The sequence below is a fragment of the Felis catus genome, chromosome B2 (assembly GCF_018350175.1).
Source record: "Felis catus isolate Fca126 chromosome B2, F.catus_Fca126_mat1.0, whole genome shotgun sequence".
NCBI lineage: Eukaryota > Metazoa > Chordata > Mammalia > Carnivora > Felidae > Felis > Felis catus.
Genome location: NC_058372.1, coordinates 15,832,436 through 15,844,664, shown reverse-complemented (window position 1 = coordinate 15,844,664; position 12,229 = coordinate 15,832,436). Strand labels below are relative to the sequence as shown.

General features: G+C 47.4%; 1 protein-coding gene across 8 annotated transcripts in view; it reads left to right on the top strand.

The window, feature by feature from the left end:
- PHACTR1 (phosphatase and actin regulator 1) overlaps window positions 1-12,229 on the top strand; it is a 572,878-nt gene that overhangs the window by 249,408 nt on the left and 311,241 nt on the right. The window contains exon 1 of one of the 8 annotated variants that reach the window (XM_011282188.4): window positions 3,401-3,663. The exons of 6 other annotated variants lie outside the window; for them this stretch is intronic. The gene's annotated coding sequence lies outside the window, so the exon portion shown is untranslated. Of the gene's footprint in view, window positions 1-3,400; window positions 3,664-3,769; window positions 4,128-12,229 lie in introns of those variants that run through there. One more of the 8 variants, XM_011282187.4, reaches the window with a different exon arrangement.

Here is a 12,229-nt window from a genome sequence, read left to right as displayed (position 1 = left end):
TGACCTGGCTGAAGTCGGACGCTTAACCGACTGTGCCACCCAGGCGCCCCTCTTTCTAAACGTTTCAAGTAGGGATAAGCAAATGCGTCCTCAGAAGAACAAATTCCAAGCCCCGAGTGACCAAAGAGGTTCTCAGGTGACACCATCCAATGTAGCCACTGGCCACATGTGGCTTTGAGAACCTGAAATGTGGCTACTACCCCCCAGCAGAGATGTGATGTAGGTGTTGCATACGTATAATTCATACCAGGTTTCAGAGATTGAGTATGAAGAAAAGAATAAAAAATAATTTGTGACTAATTTTACATTGACTACATGTTGAAATGACATTTTGGATATATTGGATTAAATGAAATAAACATACTGCCAAAATTAATTTCACCAGCCATTTAATTGTAGTTCTAAGTTTTTTTTTTATTTTTTTTTAACGTTTTATTTATTTTTGAGACAGGGAGAGACAGAGCATGAATGGGGGAGGGTCAGAGAGAGAGGGAGACACAGAACCTGAAACAGGCTTCAGGCTCTGAGCTGTCAGCACAGAGCCCGACACGGGGCTCGAACTCACGGACTGTGAGATCATGACCTGAGCCGAAGTCGGCCGCTTAACCGACTGAGCCACCCAGGCGCCCCAGTTCTAAGTTTTTTAAAGGATAGGTTTTTAAACGTTTATTTCTGAGAGAGTATGAGTGGGGGAGGGGCACAGGGGGAGGGAGACAGAGGGTCCCAAGCCCGCTCTTCACTGTCAGCATGGAGCCTGTTGCAGGACTCGAACCCAAAAAGCATGAGATCATGACTTGAGCCAAAATCGAGAGTTGGAGGCTCCGCTGACTGAGCCACCCAGGTGCCCCTCACCAGTCTTTTAATGCAACAACTAGACAACTTTATTTCATTTTATGTTTTTAAAATGTTTATATTAGAGAGAGAGAGAGAGAGAGAGAGAGAGAGAGAGAGAGAGAGGAGAGAGAGAGAGAGAGAGAGCAGGGGAGGAGCAAAGAGAGGGAGACAGAGAATCCAAAGCGGGCTCTATGCTGACAACACGGAACGGGCCTCAATTTCACCAGCCGAAGTCTGACGCTTAACTGACTGAGCCACCCAGGCACCCCTAGACCGTTCTAAATCACATATGTGGCTCCCCTTATATTTCCATTGACCAGTGCGGGTCTGGGAAATTCAATTTTTGTGGCATCAATATTTAATGACTATATACAGACCAAGGGTATATTTTGTATTATTGCTTTTCTCCCCATTACTGAGGAGGGTCTCATCACCTGATGCTTCCTATTCACTTACCGTGTAGTTACCTTAGCAATTGTGGCAACATTAATTATATTTACGATACCTAGAGGGGCTGAAGTAAACAGACATCAGTCTGTCACTGGGGTTTACACATTTATATTTTTTTTCACGTGTCTGGGTCTTTGCAAAACCATGCATGGAGAGTCGGAAGGCTGGCCTGTAATCCCTGCCTGTATCACTGGCTTTTTTGGGTCTGTATAAAGAGAGTAAAAATGATCCCGGGGCGCCTGGGGACGCTCAGTCGGCTGAACGTCCGACTTCGGCTCAGGTCATGATCCCACGGTCCGTGGGTTCGAGCCCCGCGTCGGGCTCTGTTGCTGATGGCTCAGAGCCTGAATGAACCCTCCTTCGGATACTGGGTCTCCCTCTCTCTCTGCCCCTCCCCCTGCTCACGCTCTGTCTCTCCCTCTCTCTCAAAAATAAATAAACATAAAAATAAAAATAATGATCCCGTGCCCACTTCAGAGAGATATGTGGATAGACGCTTACAACGGACTTTGGAAGCTATTCTTAGGACACAGTATCAGTCTCGTGTCAGCACAGCTTTATATAGTAATGGTATCTAATGTTACTGCCAACGCTGGAGGTAGAAAGGAACGGCAGGGTAGTTTCCTCTGGGGGCTCTAGGCCGGGTGCAGAAGGGAGCCAGGAGGTCAGAGTAGGACAGACCAAAAGAGGGTGATCAGGGTTAGTATTTGTTCCGGTAGACTTTAACAGTCCTTTTCAGGTACCTCCCACATTCAGCAACAAGCCTCCACTGGCTGGGAGAAGACCGGGAACCCAGAGCCCAGCCCCCTCCTCCTACAGCTCAGCCTGGCTTTGATATGGACAAAGCAAACAGGTTGCAGTTTTTTTATGTTGGATGATCATGTTTCATGATGCTTTCAGTGTTCCGCTCTTTTCACACCGTCCGCGTTTCTCCAGGAGCCTCTCATTCGTGGGTCAGTTCTATGGTCTAACGTGCTGCCCCCTCCATGAATATCACAGAAACGACGGATGCCGAGAAAGGGAAATTGGAACAGACTGGGATGATTCTTACCACCTTCGCCCCAGACAGTGCTGGCTTCAAAATATCCAGGGAGGTTTGCCTTCAGGGTTTCAGTTTGGTGGAAAGTAGGGGGTGAGAGAGTGGGCTTTTAAAAGGTATTTGTAGGGGCGCCTGGGTGGCGCAGTCCACGATCTCGCGGTCCGGGGGTTCGACCCCCGTCGGGCTCTGGGCTGATGGCTCAGAGCCTGGAGCCTGTTTCCGATTCTGTGTCTCCCTCTCTCTCTGCCCCTCCCCCGTTCATGCTCTGTCTCTCTCTGTCCCAAAAATAAATAAACGTTGAAAAAAAATTCATTAAAAAAATAAAAGGTATTTGTATAGCAAGCATGTGGCTTTCGGTGGGGTGTTAGGCTTATCTGAGGAGGCTGGGGGAGGGCTTATGGTGATCAAGGTCAGGTGGGGAGAGGGGAGTTGGCTGATGACCCCTCAACCCAATTTACCCCTTTGACATTTCAGGGAACTTAAGATTTGTGGCAAAAGTAGTAACCACTCCAGGTTTCAGCGCTCCTTGGTTCAGGTGTTACAGATCTAAGCCCTCTATCATTCAGCGATGTGGCTCATCTGGAGCCGCCCTGAAAGAAAATCAAGGAAGCTGTTACAGTTACATCTTAAGATGTTACATCTTAAGCAATCTCTGCTAACTCGGCATTGGCATTTAGGAGGTCCTCTACCCAAAAGTATCAAACCAAAGGGAAATACAAATACACTGCAAACATGTAGCACTCCCCTCTGCCCAACCTGAAGTCTCAAAAAAGAACCGTCAGCCGAGTTTCCAAGGTCTCCCTCCCTGCCTCTCCTGTCACCCCCGGGGGAGGGGGAGGGGGAGGGGGGCGGCCTGTGAGGGGAGGGGCGGGGACTGTGGTTTTCTGATCCGAACTCCCAACAGCACAGTTTGAATTATATAATGGAGCTGCTGTGAGTCAGGTGACAGGCTCGCTGAGTAATTCCCTGCAGAAGGAGACAAACTGCATGTTAAAAAGCTCAACAAATACTAAAAAAGAAAATAATCATAAATAAATAATAAATTAAAAAAACCCAAACAAACAAACATAAAAAACTCCGGCCGTGAGTTCCAGACTGGCAAGCGGCAGTTTTCTCTGAATTTTCTCCAAGCCGAAACCGCTGGGCTGGCTGTCCGGGTCCGGAGGCTCCCAGAGGCTGCCGCGGAGGGCCAAGTGCAGGTCGGGGGGTCTGGTTGGGTTACTTTCTGTTTCATTTCGAAATGTTCCCTGCCTCTGAAACTGGTTGCCTCCAATGTCAAGGAAAACGCCTGGCTCCTTGGAGACTTCAGCCAGACTTTTAAGAACTGGGGCTTTGTGAAGGTAAGAGACATCAGAGTCCTGCCAGCCCCCCGGGGGGCGCCGCCCGGCAGTGGCCTGGGTGCCAGCAGGGAAAGCCAGGAGGAGTCTGCCAACTTGTTCTGGGATCTGGATGAGGCTGGAGAAACCTGGTGTGGAAGGGTTTTAAGGTTACACGGGTGGCCACCCGGTCCATGGTGAGTGGGATCGGTCCCTCAGCTCCCGTGGGCTCCCTTCCAGCCCCCATCCCGTGTTATGGAGGAGATTGTCAGCAGTCCGGGACTTGGCACGGGCTGGCCCGGGGCCGGGAAGGAAGGCGAAGGAGCCGCCTGGCACTGAAAGCCTTGCCTGGGTGTGTGTAGCATGTGTATTTCAGACCCGGAGGCTTCCCACTGTTGCTTAGTCCAAGAAAGCACAGCTATTAGCCAGAAAACAGACCCGGAGGGGAGGATACTTGCGTGAGCAAAGAGTTTGGGAGCACCCGTAAGGTAGGCTTTTGAGTCTTAAGTAATTTTCATTGCTTTTTGTGTGTTTGTCAGTTGGGTTTTGCGTTCGGTTTTGTGTGTGTGTGGTTGGGTTTAGGGAAGTTTTCCCTTTTGGAGCTGCCAGCGTGGATTGATTTGGGTTTTCAGTCTTCGGAGCCGGTTCACGGGATGTCTTGGAACCCACTGGTGGAGCTGTGGATGCCTGGAAGTCAGAAGACTCTGATGGGAAGCTAGGGATGTTTTTCAGACCAGGGGGATTCACTCGCAAATCTCACTGCGGTAGAGACTTGCTGGGCGCCAGCTGAGGCAGGCAGCACTTAGGAACCTCAGGAAGTTTCCGACTTAAAGAGACAGGAGAGGAAAGATCCCATCGAGCAGTTGTTACTCTGGGGGAGGTGGGCCCCGGGGAGAAGTTGTGGATGACAAAAGAGAAAGCGGACCGGACCGGGGAATAAAAAGAAGGAAAAAGAAAGGTTTGGTTAGACCCCATTTCAGGCTGTGGCATTTTGAGGTCTGAGGCGTGGGGATAAAAATCAATGTGGCAACGGATCACAGCTTGCCGGGCATGAACGAGAATGGCCACCATGGGTTCTTTTTCTCACGGATTCTTAGAGAACTCGGGAAATAGGCAAGGCGGCAGTTTTGGGGGGGTTCCTTTTGAATTGCGGTTCTTTTTTGGCCACACTGAGGTGCTCTAAACAGAATACGGTGATGTTCAAGCCAAAGGGAACATGTGTTCAGAATGATGTCTCGCGAAGAGATATTCAGGTTTTGGGCCGCCTCTCGCCCCTTTGCAACCTCACTCCTTGGCTGGGGCGAATTCTATGAGCCAAACGTGTCCAATATAAACAACTCTTTGGAGGGGCACAAGGATCGCCATGAGAGAGTATTCGGATATCACAAAAAGAAACGATCCTCACTCAGTGATTCTTTGAGATCACCAGCACATTGGGGGATCGAAAAGATTCCATTTAGCACAACTAAATGATGACCACAGAGCCAAACGGGATAATGTGGTGAGGTTTCTGATTAATGCCCATGTGTGAAATACAGATAGCGTAATATCACAAATATTCATAGCACGAGAGAACAGTTCATGGATCCCCCTTTGCAGGCCTTGGCAGTCCTTCCAGAAAGCATCGCTTAAATAATTAATGACAGCACACGGAGCGCCTTTATGCAGATTTCCACCCCTCGAAAACGGATGCATTTCTACATTTCCATAATATACCGAGGACCGAGATTCATGAGGGTGACCTCTGGACACCATATGATCCACCAGTGCCTTTGAGATCACAGAAGATAACACGGTGCCCTGACTAGTTTTACTGTTGAGTGCCTTGCCTTGCACTCTGTAATTCACTCAAATTTGGTCATCTGCCTAAATCATGGTGCCCACATTTTCCACCCCAAGAACCAGGACTTGTGGTTGCACAAAGGATTTTTGTGTTACTTTCAGGGTGAGGCACAGTCTGGGAAATGCAGTTTGGACACCAAGATAATAAGTTTGGATGTCTGCTTCTGGGACAGTTCAGTAGCTCATGTGACAGCTGATCAGAAGAGGCCAGATAGGAAGGGGAAAATCTGGTCCCCGTAGAAATGTGGAGACTTTGTTTAAAAGCATAAGCCTTCTGTGTTCACACTGACTTGGGCTCCGTTTCCAACTCTTCTACCTATTCAGTGAGTGACCTTGGGCAAGCTTCCTGACCTTTCTAAGCCTCGGTTTTCCCCTCTGTAAAATCGGATATTAATAGTAGTTAACTCACAGGTTGTATGGGAAGTGAATAAAGTGATACATAAGGAAACGGCACATAGCACGATGTTTGGCATCAGTAGCATCGAATAAACTGTACCTGATATTATTATGGTTATGATTTGTGACTTTTAGTGACCACTGTTGTTATTGCTATGATTTGTGATGTTTTTAGTGACCACAAAACAGTTGAGAAACCAGTTCATGGTTTTCCTTTGAATATCCCAGAGAGGAGGGAATAAATAACGTTGTGCAACTTTACAACAACGTTTGGGATCCTCAGAATGTTCTGGAATGAAGCTGTTAGCATGTCTGTTCCTTTTCGTGAATCATTGTCCCCACGTTTTGCACAGAAGAGTCTATTGAACTCGTTGAAGCCACACAGGACATCGGTGGCAGGGTGGCAGCACCGGGGGGGGGGGGATGGATATCTGTCCCCAGGCTCCCTGAGCCCTGCCTGTGGGATTGCACTGTTCCTGATGACCCCACTGGGGACCACACCAGGGCTGGCCCCACCAAGGCAGGGTAGCTCTTGTCTCTGGAGAGCCTCGGACAATTTCCGTGGATGGAGTCCGGTGCGGCCGACTTGATTTTCCTCACTTCAGCTTGCTGTTAGTTATGCTGTGTCATTTTTATTTTTTCTCCAGAATTGCTGGTCTTAGAGCCCCTAAAGGTGTTTACCCACGTGGCCAGCTCATGCCGATGGGTGGTTGTGATCATGACCCCAGCGCTCCAATTGGAACAGCGCAAAGTCTGCGACCCTGCAGCCCCTTCTGGGCTCTGTTTTTATTTTCTCTTGCAGCCTCCCAGTGGGGGGGATTTGATGTCTCCCATCAAGCAACCACCGATCACATGCTATAAAAGTCCCAAAACAGTCATATAATTAATCTAAAGGCTAACGATGTCAAAGGGCCTTTCTTTTTGCATTCCATGGGTATTCTGCTTCCTGTAGGATTCAGAATCCACAGTTACAGGGAAGGTGCTGAGAGAGGGATTTCATAAAAGGTGCTCCAGGTGCTCCAGGTGCCTGGGCTCTCAAGGCAACAAAGTGAATAAAAATCCCGCCTGCTCCCCGACAAGGGCAGAGTGAAGAATGGTGTAGAGTGTCTTCTTTTAAGAAACCCACCACAAAGACGACACAAAAGTCTAAAATTAAGACAAACAGAAATGGGGGGGCACCTGGGTGGCTCAGTCGGTTAAGCATCCGACTTCGGCTCAGGGCATGATCTCGCGGTTCGTGAGTTCGAGCCCCGCATCGGGCTCTGTGCTGACAGCTCAGAGCCTGGAGCCTGTTTCAGATTCTGTGTCTCCCTCTCTCTCTGCCCCTCCCCTGCTCATTCTCTCTCTCTCTCTCAAAACTAAATATTAAAAAAAAAAAAAAAAACAACTGAAGAGATGACCAGAACCTTCGACTATTCCCTCAACAATGTTTAGAACTTGAATGTTAGCTGGGCCTATCAAGAGGTTTTAATAACTATTTAGGATTAAAGAAAATCGACAAAAAGGAAGGAACGTGTATGTTACTTAAAAACAGGATTTTCTTCTTAGGGGTACAGAAGAAAATCACTGTGAATGATCTATAGCTAATGAATAACCTATAACTGCTGTATCCATTTGCTAGGGTGACTGTAACACAAAGGCTCAGACTGAGAGGCTTCAACAGCAGAAACTTATTGTCTGATGGCTCTGGAGGCAGAACTCCAAGGTGGTGGTGGTGGCAGTTTGGTTTCTCCCGAGACCTCTCTCCTTGGCTTGAATATGGCGGCCTTCTTTCTGTGCCCTCAGGTGTGTGTGTGTGTGTGTGTGTGTGTGTGCGTGTGTGTGCATGTGTCCACGTGCACGCACATCCCTGGTGTCTCTTCCTCTTTTTTTTTTCTAATTTTTAATGTTCTATTTATTTTTAAGAGACATAGAGCACGAGCAGGGGAGGGGCAGAGAGAGAGGGAGACACAGAATCCGAAGCAGGCTCCAGGCCCCGAGCTGTCAGCACAGAGCCCGATGCTGGGTTCAAACCCGGGAACCACGAGCTCATGACCTGAGCTAAAGTCGGATGCTTAATTGACCGAGCCACCCAGGCAACCCATCTTCCTCTTCTGATAAAGACACCAGTCGGAGGAGATTAGGGCTCTGCCCATATGACCTCCTTTAACTTTGATTACCTCCCTATAGACCTTATCTCTAAATACAGTCCCATTCTGAGGGGGGGCCGTCGTCAAAGTGCCCTCAGTACTGGGGGTTAGGGCTTCATCCTGTGGATCTGGAGGGCACACAATTCAGCCCATAACCTCTATCAATTAAGAAAGCTCATTAAAAGGTATGTTCTTGTTTTAGAAATTTATTAGATCCCTAAAGGAAAATACAATCTCCAAAATCTCCATGGAGAGACATCAGGGAAAGTGGTCTGGGAGACGTGGCTCAAGGTTCAGAGGAGCTTGACTTCCTGGGGTATTTCTACTAAGAGGGGAAGCACGGAGCTTGAGTTCTGACTTCCTCCCAGGTGTTCTGTCCAAGAATTAGCAGACTGTCCCTGTCAAGGTTGCATCTCTGTGGTGACAGATGTTCTTACAGAATGGATTTAATTGTTTGGAATTAGAAGCTCCTTCGAGGTCAGAAGGACTGTGGCATTTCCCTGGCTAATTTCCCACTTCCTTTCAATGTTCTGTCTCGTAAAGGAAGTCGGAGATTGGTCCTGCCATCCGGGGTCCTGCCGTGGTCAGAGTGATCGTGCACGCTTCAGTCAGTCTGCAGCCCTCCCTGCTCTCAGTCAGTATGAACAGTGATATTCAGTTACACGGTTGCCTGAAATACACGTGTACATTTATTTACTCCTGAAACAGAATTTGTGAGTCAAGAGGCAGATGGTTTGTAAGTGATGTTTACATATCACTTTCTTAATTTTTTAATTTTTTAAATTAATTTTTTAAATGTTTATTTTTGAGAGAGAGAGAGAGAGAGAGAGAGAGAGAGAGTGAGTGGGGGAGGACAGAGAGGGAGGGAGACACAGAATCCAAAGCAGGGCTCCAGGCTCCGAGCTGTCAGCACAGAGCCCCATGCGGGGCTCAAACCCACAAACGGCAAGATCATGACCTGAGCCAAAGTCGGACGCTTAACCGACTGAGCCACCCAAGCGCCCCTACATAGCACTTTCTTTTTAAGTTTGAGATCATTGATTTCAGAGAAGAGAAACGAGGCCCGGCTGATGGCTGAGATGTCCCCACAAATATGGGAAGCGCAGGGGGACTGACACCTCTTCTAAAGTCACAGGCATGAAAAGGCACGGAAGAGAAAGTGGTAACAGGCGAGGAGCAGGTGATTCGCAGTGTCTGCGGCTAAGAGTGGGCGTGCTCCCTGCTTTCCTCTCGCCCCTTACCCCTCACAACCGCCCCTTTCGGTGACCATTTGCACACTCCAGGAGGGCACATCCCAACAGGAAACGTGAGGAAATCATGCAAACAAGGCATACCTAGATTTAAAACACAAACAAGCAAACAAAAACGATGGTAGTGAAAAGTTATATTGGAAGGGACAAGGAAGCACACATTTAGTGACTCATAAAATACCCTGTTGGGTCCTTTTGCTTAAAAAAAAAAAAAAAAAAGATACGCCTGCATGCCCAAGGGGAAAGGATCGGTTCCCCAAGCATCGGGACCATACCTCCTGAGTCTGCTCCTGGTGCTGTCTCGGCACAAACAAGAACACATTGAATCCTTAGTGGACGGATTTCCCCCTCTAATGGGATCCCTTTCAGAGGCAGAGGAAGGAAGGGGTCAGCAAGCTAAATGAGTCTGCCCAGCCTTCAAGCTGTTTGGGTGTGGTGTTGTCTCCATGTGGCGAGTTCTCTTGTCTGGGTTATTAGAAAGAGGCTGTTGAAACCGGGATACAATTCAGAATATGTCAGAATAAGGATTACTTAGCACTGATTTTAAGGTTCATGACTTGCCCAAAAAAGGACCTGGAGCCTGAAAAGTTATAAGGATACACAATCAGGAACAAGCCATCAGACCTCAAGAAAAAATTAACATTGGTTCTCTTTGGCTTTCGTATAAATTAGGAACATAAATTAGGAACTCTCGTTTAAGTTGGTTTGTTCACATATAGAACTTCCCAAGTGAAGAATGTGGGTTTTGTTTGTTTGTTTGTTTGTTTTGTTCTTGTTTGTTTTTTGATAAAGCAAAAAATCACTACCTTGGGGTTTTTGTTGTCATCGTTGTTATTGTATTTAATCGGTAAGCACTTACTGGTTACTGAACCAAGAACCCTGTTTTGCAGGGTAAGAAAAGATGAATCAGATCTATTGTATCTAGAGAAATAAATCATGTATGTAAAAGTTTTAATAAGATACAGAACTGGTAGCTTCATGAGAACAGAAAAAATGGTTACTGAGGTTGAAAAAAAAAAGATAATTCTAGCTAGAGAGGGCTTCGGGAATGTTTTCTGGTTTTTTGTTTTTATTTTTAGTGTTTATTTACTTTGAGAGAGGGAGAGAGAGGGAGGGAAGGAGGAAGAGGGAGAGAGAGAGAGGGAGAGAGAGAATCCCAAGCAGGTTCTGCACGGTCAGCGCAGAGGCTGATGCGGGGCTCGGTCCCATAACCGTGAGATCAGGACCTTAGTTGAAATCAAGAGTCAACCACTTAACCGACTGAGCCACCCAGGTGCCCCTAAAGATGCCTTTGGGAATGTTTTTAACCAAGGTCTTGAGGGATGAACCGGTGTATTTCAGTGCGGATGGGGAGGAGGAGAAAATTCCCAATAGAGGAGAGCTGGAGTAATTGGGAAGCAGAATGGTACCTGAGGTGGGTGAGCAGTCCCGTTTTAGGAGAGGAGCGGGTAGAAAGAAGGCGACCAGTTGTACATTCATTGGAGAGAACTTGAATATCAAGCAGAGAATGACATGGTTGGAGCTTAGAAATACGCGAAGGATAGGGTGAATGGAGAGAGGGGGAGTGCAACAGTCAGTTACAATGTTATTGCACGGGTGGCGAACCAAACAATGGTTAATAATGATGATGATACTAATAGCAAGAAGCTCTCACTTGCTGAGTGCCTAGTGGTTGCTGAACATTTCCTTTAGATATTACTTTCTGAGCATCTTCTTTGACCCGCCCAGCAGACCTGCGAGGTAGGTGCAAATAGCCAGGTAGGTGCAAATCGACTTGATCCGCGTCATTCGCGGGTTCCGTACTTGCACATTCGCTTATTCACTCAATTTATTTGTAACCCCAATACTCGTGATGCTTTCCGTCATCCGTGGGCATGTGCAGAGCAGCACAGAAATTTTGCCCCACATGTATATTTCCAACTGAAAATCGAAGAAGGTGAGACTCTGCCTCGTGTTTTGGCTTCATACTGTAATCAAGTGGTGTTTTCATGGTCTATTTAGTCTCATGTTGTTCATGGTGTTTTGTTTTGTTTTGTTTTGTTTTGCTTTGCTTTGCTTTTTGTTGGTTAACTCTGCTGTAAAATGGTCCCCAAGTTTGGGGCGCCTGGGTGGCTCAGTCGGTTAAGCGTCCGACTTCAGCTCAGGTTGTGATCTCACACCTCGCGGTTCGTGAGTTCAAGCCCCGCGTCGGGCTCTGTGCGGACAGCTCAGAGCCTGGAACCTCCTTCGGATTCTGCATCTCCCTCTCTCTCTGACCCTCCCCTGCTCACGCTCTGCCTCTCTCTCTCATATAAATAAACATTAAAAATTTAATAATAAAAAAATAAAAAATAAAATGGTCCCCAAGTACAGTGCTGAAGTGTTCTCTTGTGTTCTTGAGCACAACAAGTCTGCAGCATGCTTATGGAGAAAATATGTGTTCGATGAGCTTCGTTCAGGAATGAGTTATAGTGCTGTGGGCCAAGTTCAAGGTTAATGAATCAGCAATAGATACTAAGAGGTCTTCAAACAGAAACACACTTAATACAAGGTATAAATTGATCAGTTGGTGAAAACATTGTGACCAGAGGCTCGCGGGAATCTTACCATACATTTCCCCCAGGAGCAATGGTTCCGTATTCACTAATTGAGTGTTCACCCTGACTTTACAGAAGAGGGCTACTTGAATATTGAGAATCCTATAGTAATCTCCTTCGCACAGAGTTAGAGTCAACTAAGGCTGGGAGAAGATAAGGACCTTGCTGGAGCCTAGACAGCAAGCATGAACCCAGTCTGCCAGACTGGTGTCTCATGGTGCAATGCCATCCACTTGTAATGACTTAGCAAAGGTCTGGATCAGGTGATAGCGAGGAAAAATGGAGGAAGTAGAATCAACAGGACGTGGCCACTGATTGCATATGAAGGGCAAAGGGGAGGCAGGGGTCCAGGAGGACTCTGAAGTCAGCAGGAGGTGGTGGGTGGTTGGAAGATTGT